The sequence below is a fragment of the Canis lupus genome, chromosome 3, assembly GCF_003254725.2.
Source record: "Canis lupus dingo isolate Sandy chromosome 3, ASM325472v2, whole genome shotgun sequence".
NCBI lineage: Eukaryota > Metazoa > Chordata > Mammalia > Carnivora > Canidae > Canis > Canis lupus.
The window spans coordinates 72,629,100-72,641,427 of record NC_064245.1 but is presented as its reverse complement, the minus strand read 5'-3'; positions in this window follow the sequence as shown (position 1 = coordinate 72,641,427).

Here is a 12,328-nt window from a genome sequence, read left to right as displayed (position 1 = left end):
GGCCTTACTGACATCTTGATTTTGGACTTCTGGCCTCTATAACAGTAAGAGAATGAATTTCTGTTCTAAACTTTTACTTGTTATAACAGCTCTAGAAAACTAATACATCAGCCATGTGTAAAATCTGTCTTAAAGTAGATTGGTTAGCAGCTGTATGAAAGCAAAAGCATGGGGTGCCTGGGTGGCTCAGTTGGTTAAGCATCTGTCTTCCACTTGGGTCATGATCCTGGGGTCCTGCTTAGCAGCGAGCCTGCTTCTCCCTCTGCCTCTCCCCCTGCTCATGCTATCTTTCTTTCTTTCTTTCTTTCTTCTTTCTTTCTTCTTTCTTTCTTTCTTTCTTTCTTTCTTTCTTTCTTTCTTTTTTTCAATAAATAAATAAATAAATAAATAAATAAATAAATAAATAATCTTAAAAAGAAAGAAAGAAAGGAAGCAAAAACATTTTACCTCCTGAGAGACAAATTTGATCACTTTCATTTTTGGACCTAACCCTTTGCTTTTGAAAGAGACCTATAGAACATTTATAAAGCTGTGACCAACAGTTTATCTTATTTCTACATTTTTTTCAGTCATACTAAGCTTGTAAGCCTCAATTTATCTCCAGAATCTGCATTTTAATTTTTCCATTTTCTCACATTCTTAGAAATAAGAACAATATGCAAGCAAATATTTAAATAATTACAAAACTACGATGGAGAAACTGCAAAAATGGAACTGTTGGTTGGCAACCAGCTTCACCAAGCTTTGGCTCAAAGTGTTCATTTGTCATCTTATATGCAAAAGTCTAAAATTGGAATTTTGAAAGCAGTTTAGAAATGACAATATATAATGTACTAAACGAGGCTGTGTAAAATTGAGTGAAGTCATAGCCTGTTTAATAATAAAATCTTTTGTGTTCACTTTATTAATTAAAAACTTTTATAAGTGGAATATTTTCTATGACTTATAACCATCAAGTGTCATTATAATAATAAATGTGGCAGACTGGAGGAATAAATAGCTGAATTTCAAATATCTGGTTTAACTGGAAATGTAACCACATTAGAACTGGTAGCCAGAACTATCTGACTTGTCCAAGGAATGTGCCAAGAATTTGCACAACTTTGCCTTCTGAATTTTTTTCAAGTAATTCCAGAAACTGAATAGTTCTTGGACTCTGGGCTACCTAGATAGATACTGTTTTGGAAAAACTCTTCAGAGTTCAATTATGTCTAGACTTGTCTAGCTAAAGAAAATTAAGCAGGGAATCTGCAGAAAAGTTAGTAAGAGTTTCACCTTTTTTTTTTTTAAGTAAGCATGGAGCCCAACACAGGGCTTGAACTCATGACCCTAAGATCAAGATCTGAGCTGAGATTAAGAGTCAAACACTTAACCAACTGAGCCACCCGGGTGCCCCAAGAGCTATTCTACCTTCTAATCATACCTGAGATTTACCATGATTTTCAGGGGATAGGACGTTTCCTATTAATTGGATCCTTTTTTTTTTTTTTAAAGATTTTATTCATTTACTCATGAGAGACACAGAGAGGCAGAGACATAGGCAGAGGGAGAAGCCACCTCTCTGCGGGAAGTCGGCTGCAGGACTAAATCTGGGACCCTGGGATCATGCCCTGAGCCAAAGGCAGACCCTCAACCACTGAACCACTCAGGTGTTCCTAACTGAATTATTTGACAAATAGGTCAGTTATCTTTTCAGTCTTTAGAAAACACAGGATAGTGACCATAATGGGGAATCTTTTGGTGTTTGAACATAACCCAAATGCCTCAGGGCTGTCAATCTGAAAACCACTTTAAATTTCAAAACTGTAGAGGCACCTGGGTAGTTCAGTGGTTGAGCGTTTGCAGTTGGCTCAGGTTATGATCCTAGGGTCTTGGGATCGAGTCTAGACTCCCTACAGAAAGCCTGCTTCTCCCTCTATGTCTCTGCCTGTCTCTCTGTGTCTCTCATGAATGAATGAATAAATGAATAAATAAATAAATAAATAAATAAATAAATAAATAAATAAAAAATACAAATAATAAATTTCAAAACTATAGATATAGAATCAGTGATTGATTGAGCCAAACACATACTGAGACTAGAACTTTCCATGAAAGTTAGATTAAATTTAATCTCTATGTGTATTTTAAAAAATTCAGTGGGGAGAGGCAAGTTAAGAACCTTTGGGTTTTGATACATTAAGCAGGTTAGCACTTACTACTTGGCAGATGAATGTTGAGGATGCAGAGGTGACAAGATATTATCCCTGAATTCAGCAGGCAATTTGAAGTTTTCTTGTGTTTTTAGTACTATATTATCATATATTTGTGCTATCCTAACTTACTAATTTGAAAAGCAGAAGTCTGGATAGAAGATAATGGAATTGGGATGGGGATGGGGAAGTAAGAATTGTCTTAGGTGTAAACAAGGAGAAAATGGTAACCATTTCTCTCTCCTGTTGATGAGGTTATGGGATATGCTTTTCTCTTTCTTCATACTTTCATGTATTTTCCAAGCTGTCTGCAAAAAAATTATTCAGAAAAAAATGGTTGCAAAATATTTAAAATTGAAAAACAAATTTATTTTTTAAATGTGACAGACAAAATCTATATCTAATGACATATCTAAAGTCTTACCATAATCCCTAGCACCTAATAGAGGCTTAATAAATATTGGCATTATTATAATCGCTGTTAGTTCTCTTTGGTTGCAAGGAACAAATGAAACTAAAAGTAGCTTAAGCAAAAAATAGATAGATAGATAGATAGATAGATAGATAGATAGATAGATAGAATAGATGGGTAGATAGAATAGATGGGTAGATAGGTAGATAGATAAACAAGGTAATATCTCAAGGAAACCAAGAGCAAAAATTACAGCTATACCTTAAGAAAGGAATGGAAGTAAGAACTGAAAAGTCATCAGGATACAGTCTACTTCCTTCCCAACACCTGCTTCGTTCTTTGCTCTTCGAAGAGACCTCCTTCTTTGCTTTTCAGTTCACATGGCACGCAGAAGAGAACTACCTCTCATCTTCTGACTCTAGAACTCCTTGATCTTTGATTGGCTCAGACTAAACTAGAATTTCTTAGGCCAAATCCCAAATGCTAAAGACAACAAATTTAAATGTTTTCTTTTTTCTGTAGGGTTTATCATCAAGTATACTAATAATTTACTTATTTATTATCTTTGGTGCTTATAGTTTGTCTTTCCAGGAGCCCATACCTAGTGTAATCAACTAGGGCCAGATGGGCATGTCTAAAATGCACTCCTAGGTGAGCCATTGCTAATAATTGGGAGTCCAACAGCAATTTCAAGGTTAAGGAAGGATACTGGGTCATGGACCAGGCATATCCTTCAAAAGATCTCCACCAGTTTTATCTCTCTTAAAGTAGTACCAAAACAATGGTCTTTGTATTTACACACACACACACACACACACACACACACACACACACACACAAAGTTCCTTATGTAAAAAAAAATTTCCATTAGCATTGTTTAATTATTTAAATGTGATTTTCAGAGTTTTGACTTCTGTAATTTAAAAAGTTGAATATATTATTCACATTTTAATAAATAATACTTAATATGTATTAATGAGTTCAAAATTTATAACACAATCTTTTTTTTCATAAAGTGAAACAGAAAACTATTATCTACAGGAAACGCCATTTCTGTACCCTGATCTGCGTCCCTAATTCTTTCGCTGTTATTGTGGCAGGACAGACATTCTTTTCCTCTCTGTATGTGGTTCCCTTCCTGGAGCATAGCACATACCATGGGAACCAGAAGGGCATTTGGCAATGTGACTGAATGATGAGGAAGGGACAGAGACCCCTTTAGAATATTAACACATTGGGAGAGGTCAATCTTGTAATGTGAAAAGGCTAATTGTATGTACTCCATTAGTGGGATCTGACACACACCAGGTCTCATCTAAAGTAGAATAGAGCTTACAGCCTGTGCCAGAGGTGAAAAGACCTAGGATTCTGGGGAAAGGATGCAGGTGTCATGGAGAGAGAAGAAAAGAAAGGGAGGGGCCAAAGGTGAGGTTGCTTTTTCTTTGTTGGCAGTGAAAGAGATAGTCAATTAGGGCAGCACAGTAGGCCTAGATGGCAGGACCCACGCCCATTGATGGTTTGGCAGGCTTTTATGAAAAGAGTAAAAGAACCCTTTCCAAACCCTTATTCCCTTGTGACTCTGAGTTAGGAGATTTGACACTAAATTGGAGCCAGGCACTATTGTGTAGATTCTACTACAACATAAGTTGTGTGAGCTCAGGGATCTTTTTTTTGTTCACAGTTGTGTGCCAAACACCTAAAACAGTGCCTGGCACCTATAGGCACTCAACAAATATTTGTTCAATTGAATCAAAACATCTTGGACTATGTATACATGTATGACTGGCTAAGAATATGGTTGTTTGATATTGGATGTACCTCTCCTTCTTTCCCTATTCAAAGCATAGTTCTAGTATTTCATTAGAAATGAAGTAGGGGTGCTTGGCTGGCTCAATCAGTAGAGCATGTGACTCTTGATCTTGGGGTTGTGAGTTTGAGCCCCACATTAGGGATAGAGATTACTTTTAAAAAAACTTCCCTTGGGCCGCCTGGGTGGCTCAGTGGTTTAGCACCGCCTTCAGCCAAGGGTGTGATCCTGGAGACCCGGGATCGAGTCCCACATCGGGCTCCCTGCATGGAGCCTGCTTCTCCCTCTGCCTGTGTCTCTGCCTCTCTCTGTCTCATGAATAAGTAAATAAAATCTTTAAAAAAATAAAAAGTTTTAATAAAAATACCATAGCTTTACTAATGCATAACAATATAGAAATTCATGTAAATAAGTATCTTCTGATCATATTTGTACATGGAACTGCCTAGGCAGGATCAGGGGTAGTTTATTATTCAGTCAAGTGAACTGTTCTAAGGTGTGAGTCTATCACTCTGGCTTAAAAAGTTTTAAAATGGAATTTTGGAAAGTTTCCCAAAAAATTTCCTTGGCCAAATGACTTAAAAGGTTATTCAATGACATGTTATTTTAGTGTCTATTGCCCTATGCACTACCTCAACTGACTCCCATGAAAGGATGAGAGACATGGTCCATGGAGGGCTTGGTTGGAAAAAAATCATCTCATCCTGTCTACACCAAGGGTTTGTTACTGAGTCAGATGTGTCAATCCTGGCTGTACTCTTAGGATAAACTTTCTCACCAGGCGCTCCATTTTCTTGCAAATAGAATTCCTTTAGCTTTTCCCATCAGTTTACTAGGTGTCTCCACACATATACACAGTGGACAAAACTTGAACTGAGGCTGGAAACCCATCATCATCATCACTATCGTCTTACCTCTGTATAATTCTTTAGGGCTTAAAAAGTGCTTTCACATTTAGTATATTGTTTAATGCTATCAACAACCCAGTGAGGTAGGCAGAGATAGATTTACCATGAAGGTAATGAAGTTCAAGTTTAGCACCCTCTGGGAAGGACCTTGGCAGAGTCACACTGTTGTAAGATTTTGGAAATTTTGGAAAATTTTTAACAAGAGATTAAGACTACTGTCACTATCCACTCTGACTACCCTCCTTAGCACCTCCCTCATGTTGGGAGCCACTGGCGTGCCCTTAGGCATTTTTGGAATCCAGCTGAATTTGGATACACTTAGTTTGGATCTAGTGGAATGTAGTCATGTAGTTTGAAATCACTTTTGAGCTAAGTTATTGCCAGTTGTCTCAGTGTGGAAATGGTTTCCAGGAACTCTTCTACTGCAAGCTATAAATGAATGCTGACAATGCAGAATATTAAGATTTGTCACTGAACAAGACATCTTCAGATGCCTTGTAATGTTTGTACCTCATACATGAAATAAACTTGTTAGGGATTTCCCAAATGTAACGACAATCCTAAAACTTTATATGACATTACTAGAACACATTGTGGAGCCAAAATAAATGTTTTAAAACTAGCAAAGGTAAAAAAAACAAAAAACAAAAACTTGAATACTTAAATTAGAGATAAGACTAGATAACTTTTCATTCACTATATAGAAAATAATATTACAAACATGATGAACACCAGGTGATATAAGGAATTGTTGAATCACTATATTGTACTCCTGAAACTAATTTAACACTATATGTTAACTAACCAGAATTAAAATAAAAACTTTCTTTTTTAAAGATTTTATTTATTTATTCATGAGAGACATACAGATAGAGAGTGGCAGAGACACAGGCAGAGAGAGAGAAGCAGGCTCCATGCAGGGAGCCCAAATGTGGGACTCCATCCCGGGACTCCAGGATCACGTCCTGGGCGGAAGGCCGGTGCCAAACCACTGAGCCGCCCAGTGATCCCCAAATAAAAACTTTTTTAAAAAGGAAAATAATATAAACATTATAAAACCATTGTCGGGATCCCTGGGTGGCACAGCGGTTTGGCGCCTGCCTTTGGCCCAGGGCGCGATCCTGGAGACCCGGGATCGAGTCCCACGTCGGGCTGCCGGTGCATGGAGCCTGCTTCTCCCTCTGCCTGTGTCTCTGCCTCTCTCTCTCTCTCTCTCTGTGTGACTATCATAAATAAATAAAAATTAAAAAAAAAGAATAAAACCATTGTCATATAAGAAGGTGATCAAAGATCATCAAGTTTGGAAAATGAGTGTATGGAAATATGGAAATATTCGTTCCTTTGGCTGATTGTTTAATCCACAAACATTTATGATTTGCCTACTACATTTTGAAGAATGGTAATGGGGAGTGGAAATAGAGCAGTGAACAGACACAAATAGTCCCTGACATTGATATAGTCATAATTTAAGGTGGAGAAGGCCCCTAAGCAGTGATAATATCAATAATTGTTTATTTATGACTAGGATAATTGTGAAAAAGAGAAGTATTAGATGTTCTGAAAACTAACCTTAGTCTCGGTAGGTTTCCTTGGAAAAAAAGAATATGTAAACTGTAGGGTTTAGTTTGGATTTGGTGGAATGTATTTATGTAGTTTTTTTTTTTTTTTTTAAGATTTTATTTATTCATTCATGAGAGACACAGAGGCAGAAGCACAGGCAGAGGGAGAAGCAGGCTCCATGCAGGGAGCCCATTGTGGGACTCAATCCTGGGAATCTGGGATCACTAGCAAAGGCAGAGTCTCAACCTCTGAGCCACCCAGGCGTCCCCATATTTATGTAGTTATGTAGTTTGAAATCACTTCCGTGCTAAGTCGTTGCCAGTTGTCTCAATGTAGGAATGGAAGACAGAATGTCTTGATGTAGGGGAAGATAGAATATCCTACTGGGGGGAAGAAGAGGAATAAAGACTGGAGTGGAAAGGTACAGTACTTGTTGATGTCAAAGAACCAAAAGAATGCCAGTGTAGCTAGCTTGTCATAACAGTGGGGAGAGTGATGAATGAGTCCCATAGATTAGTTTTCTTATTCTAAAACTTAGCAGAAGTGAAACTTAGAGTATATAATGTATATGCTATGCTTTCGTATAAGGCTTCTTTAACTCAGAATAAAGTTCTTAAATTTGATCCATGCTGTTGCATATATTTGTAGGTATTTGTTGCTGAACATTATTCTGTTATATACTACAATTTATCCATTGACCTGTTGATGAACACTTGAGTTATTTATAGCTTTTGGCCATTAAGAAGGGAACTGCTGGGACGCCTGGGTGGCTCAGCGGTTTGGCGCCTGCCTTCGGCCCAGGGCATGATCCTGGAGACCCGGGATCGAGTCCCACGTCAGGCTCCCTGCATGGAGCCTGCTTCTCCCTCTGCCTGTGTCTCTGCCTCTCTGTGTGTGTGTCTCTCATGAATAAATAAATAAAATCTTTAAAAAAAAAAAAAAAAAAAGAAGGGAACTGCTCTGAACATTTTTGTATGAGATGTGGTATTTCTAGTCCACTGTTTTTCTCTTCACTGTGGTAAAAACACAAGAATATGCTATGTGTTGCACAGAAGTTTTAATGAAAGTGCAAAGAACAGTTTAATACCTATCTGTTCCTTTTGTTGACCTTATAAAGATACTTGGGTTCTAGAGTCTACAGATAAGAAGATCTAGGTCAGGTAATTCAACACGGATGTGGCAGCAGCCTGGCCTGAGTTCCACATTAACAACATTTGATACGTGAACCATACTTTGAGAGGGAGGATGTCCATATAGGAAAATATTCTCACTGATGCCTGAAGGTGAGGAACCTATCTTGTCAACACACCCTCCAGTCTAAACAGGAATCCATAACTACCTGAGAGACTCTTTATCCCCTGCTAAGTGATTTAAGCTCGTTTCCCCTTGACCCTTTCCTACTTCCCCTAAAGGACTGACCTAGTAATAATGATCTGTAACTCTAGCTTTTCCGAATAACCCTGTGATGCTTTTAGCTAGCGTATCTGCATATTCAGCAGAAGCAGTCCCAGCAGTAAAACAATTCCTGTGCTGAGGCCTGCTATGGTAAGTCAACTGCTATTCTCTAGTGCTTCTCTGACCAATTGTTCCAATTTTAGTCACTGATCTGTGACTTTATTTTAATTTTTTAAAAGATTTTATTTATTTGAGAGAGAGAGAGATAGAGCGAGCACATGAGCAGGGGTGGGATGGGGTGGGGGAGGGGCAGAAGGAGAGAGAGAGAGAGAGAGAGAGAGAGAGAGGCAGACTCCCCACTGAGCCAAGAACCTGACACAGGGCTCCATCCCATGAACCTGAGATCATGACCTGAGCTGAAGGCAGATCCTTCACAGGTGCCCCTGATCTGTGATTTAAATTGAAGTACAGGGGTGTCATGGCTCTGTTGGTTAAGCTCTTTGGTCTTTCAGCTCAGGTCTGTGATCCCTGGGTCCTGGGAAATCCCTGCTCAGTGGGAAGTCTGTTTTTGCTCCTCTGCCAGCACCTGTGCATGCTCTTTCTCTCTCAAATAAATAAATAAAATCTTTAAAAAAATAAATTGAAGTACAACCATGAAAGTATTAAGAATATCAGTTTTTGGTAACTTTATTTTTGTAGGTAACAAACAAAGATGGTATTTTGAAGCAATTTTTTTTCCTTGAGAAGAAACCTCTTTCTTGCAGGAATTTTCTTTCCAGAGAGTATTTCTATGCCCTTTTAATACTTTACATTCTATTTGTTTCTGCTGGATTTCTATTATATTTTATACTTTTTATTTTTTAGCTCAAAGTCAACACCCACCCCAGCCTCCTAGATAATTAATCGTTTTCCCACATTTAACTAGTGCAGCCTATCCCATTATCTTCTATATTCTCTGGATTTCTCTCAAATGGATCTTTATGTGCTACTGAAAGAGTTCTTCCTTTCGGCCTTTCTTTTTTAACCTCTACCCACTTGAGTGTGTATAGTAAGTAATAAGGAGAGCTTCTTTATCTGGTAATATGGTGAACTGATAACTGGGAAAAACCTCCCTACAAAACATCTAGAAGTGCGCTCTAGATGTTAAAATATAACATTCTTTCAAATGAAGAGCTAAACTAGCAAGAAAGTAGGTGTAATAAACTTGCATAATGGCCAGAAATCACTCCCGCTCCAGTATGCATGTGCCTTTGCAGTGTGACTTTGCTGCTTGTCTCAAGACATAGTCTCTACTTCCCTCACCCTTTAAACCTGGACTGCCCTTGAATTCTGACACCAGCTAGTGTGCTGCAATACAATTCTATCCTAACATTAACCATCTAGAGTTACTGTCAGAATCCACAGGTGAGAGGGCACAATTTCCAACAAGATTACTCCACTTTCTAAAGTGGATGCCAGCTTCAAGTGGAGTCCCCCAGCCACCTGCTCTTGTGACCAACTAGCTATGAATCTGGGAGGGTTCCCACGACCCCTTCTCCCAATCAAGTTTGGTAATTCATCAGTATGATTTATAGAACTTAGGAAAGTGCTATACTTAACAATAACAGTTTTGTTATAAAGGATACGAATCAAGACCAGCCAAATGAAGAGACACATTAGTTCAGTTACAGTAATGGGTAACTGATACTTGAGAGCCAAAAACAAAGACGGTAAAGTCAGAGCAGTAGACAAATGAGCTCTCAGGATACCCCTGCACCAAGGTTAGATGGAGTTTTCCCATCATGATAACAACGGGACTTACATTTTAACAAGGCTGTGACATCTCATGACATAGGAAACTGGAATAAAGTCCCCTTAATGAAGTTGATGCTTTGAAAAGCTACTCTAAATTATAGGTAGACTAAGAGAAATTCTGTTTCCTGGCAAAGGGAAAGGATAAAAAAGCTTGTCTGTCTTAGTCTGGGATTTAGACAATAAAAAGGAAGTATTCTGACTGAATTTATAGCTATTAACCTTATTTGTCCACAACTAAATTTGGATTTTGAATGTATATCATCAGTGTATTATTATCAGTCTGGGAACTTCCAGTTAGAATTTAATATAAAAGTGTTCTGTGCGAAAAAAAAAAAAAAAAGTGTTCTGTGGAGGCACCTGGGTAGCACAGTTGGTTAGGTGGCCAACTCTTGGTTTTGGCTCAGGTCATCATCTCAGGGCCCTGCATCTGACTTCCTACTCAGCAGAGTTTGCTTCAGGATTCTCTTCCCCTCTGGATCTTGGGATCAAGTTCCACATCAGGCTTCCTATAGGGAGCCTACTTCTACCTCTGCCTTTGTCTCTGCCTCTCTCTCTGTGTCTCTCATAAATAAAGAAAAAAAATTTTTTTGTATAATATAAGGATAAAGCTTTATTTTTGCTTATGGATATCCAACCGTTCCACCCCATTTATTGAAAAGATTACCCTGTTTCCCCTTAAATTATCTTGGGACATTGACCATATATATGTGAGTCTATCTTTGGAATCTCTATTTTGTTCTATTGATCTACATGTCAATCCTATACCAATATTATACTCTCTTGATTACTGTAGCTTGACAGTAAATCTTATAATCATGTTGTATGAATTTTTCCAATTTTGTTTTTTTTACAATATTGTTTTGGGCTATTCTGGGTCCTTTACATTTTTATATAAATTTTATTTACTTATGTATTTAAGTAGGCTTCATGCCAATAGGGCACAGAAAACACACCCCATGAAAGAAAACATTTTTTATAATAATTAGAAATTATTGCTCTTTGAAAAACACTGTTAAGAAAATGAAAGACAAACCACATACTGAAAGAAGATATTTGCAAAACACGTATATGATAAAGGACTTGTATCTAGAATACATTTTTTAAAATATTTTATTTACTTATTTTAGAGAGAGAGAGGGCACGTGAATGGGGGGAGGAGCAGAGGGAGAGGGACAAACAGATGCTGAGCTTGTGGCATATCCGGACTGCCTGGGTGGCTCAGCAGTTGAGTGTCTCCTTGGGCTCAGGCAGTAATCCCGGATCTGGAGTCCCTGGATTGAGTCTTGCATCAGGCTTTCTGGGAGGAGCCTGCCTCTCCATCTGCCTATGTCTCTGCCTCTCTCTGTGTGTCTCTCGTGAATGAATAAATAAAATCTTAAAAAAAAAAAATAATTGTGGCATATCAATAAAATGAATAAATCACTGATACACTTAACATAGAGTATTAGAAAAATTATGCCACATAAAAGGATCAGAAACAAGACTGATTATATGATTCCATTTATATGAAATTCTATAGGAATCAAAAGTGTAATTACATAAAGCAAATCAATGGTTGCCTGGATGACAGAAGAGGATTAACTACAAGGAGGCACAAAGGAACTTTTTAGGGTGATAGAAATATTCAATATCTTAATTATGGTTGCAGTTCCATGTCTGTTTACATTTATCAAAACTCATTGAATTGTATGTACACTTTAAGTTAGTGAATTTTATTGAAAGTAAATTATACCTCAGTAAAGCTGATGAAGAAAAGTGACTTGATGTCAGTAAAAACTTCTACAGAGATACATATTCTTAACTCAGGCTTCACAAGATTCCCAAAGGTAAAGCCTAGCTGAACATGAGGTTTCCATACAAAAATTTCAAAACATAGAGGGAAACTCTAGCCTCCATCAATAAAGAGAGACACAATAATCAGCAAAGCAAGGCACCCAAAGATGGCAGATACCTATTCAGTAGAGAGCATAAATATAATTATTTAATATATATTATATATAATAAGGAATTGAAAATTTCAGAACAAAAACAAGACATCAAAAAAAGACCAGAGCTTTGAAAACATTCTTTCCTCCAAGAAGAAGAAATAGAATTCCTTCAAAAATATAATTTCTAAAAAGGAAAAGGTAAACATTGAAATTTTAAAAATTATGGTCAAGTCTAATAGCTGACTAAACTAGCTAAAAAGACAGTTAAGGAATTAGAAAATTGATCTAGAGAAAATATATAGAATATAGTATACAGAGGTAAAGAAACAAAA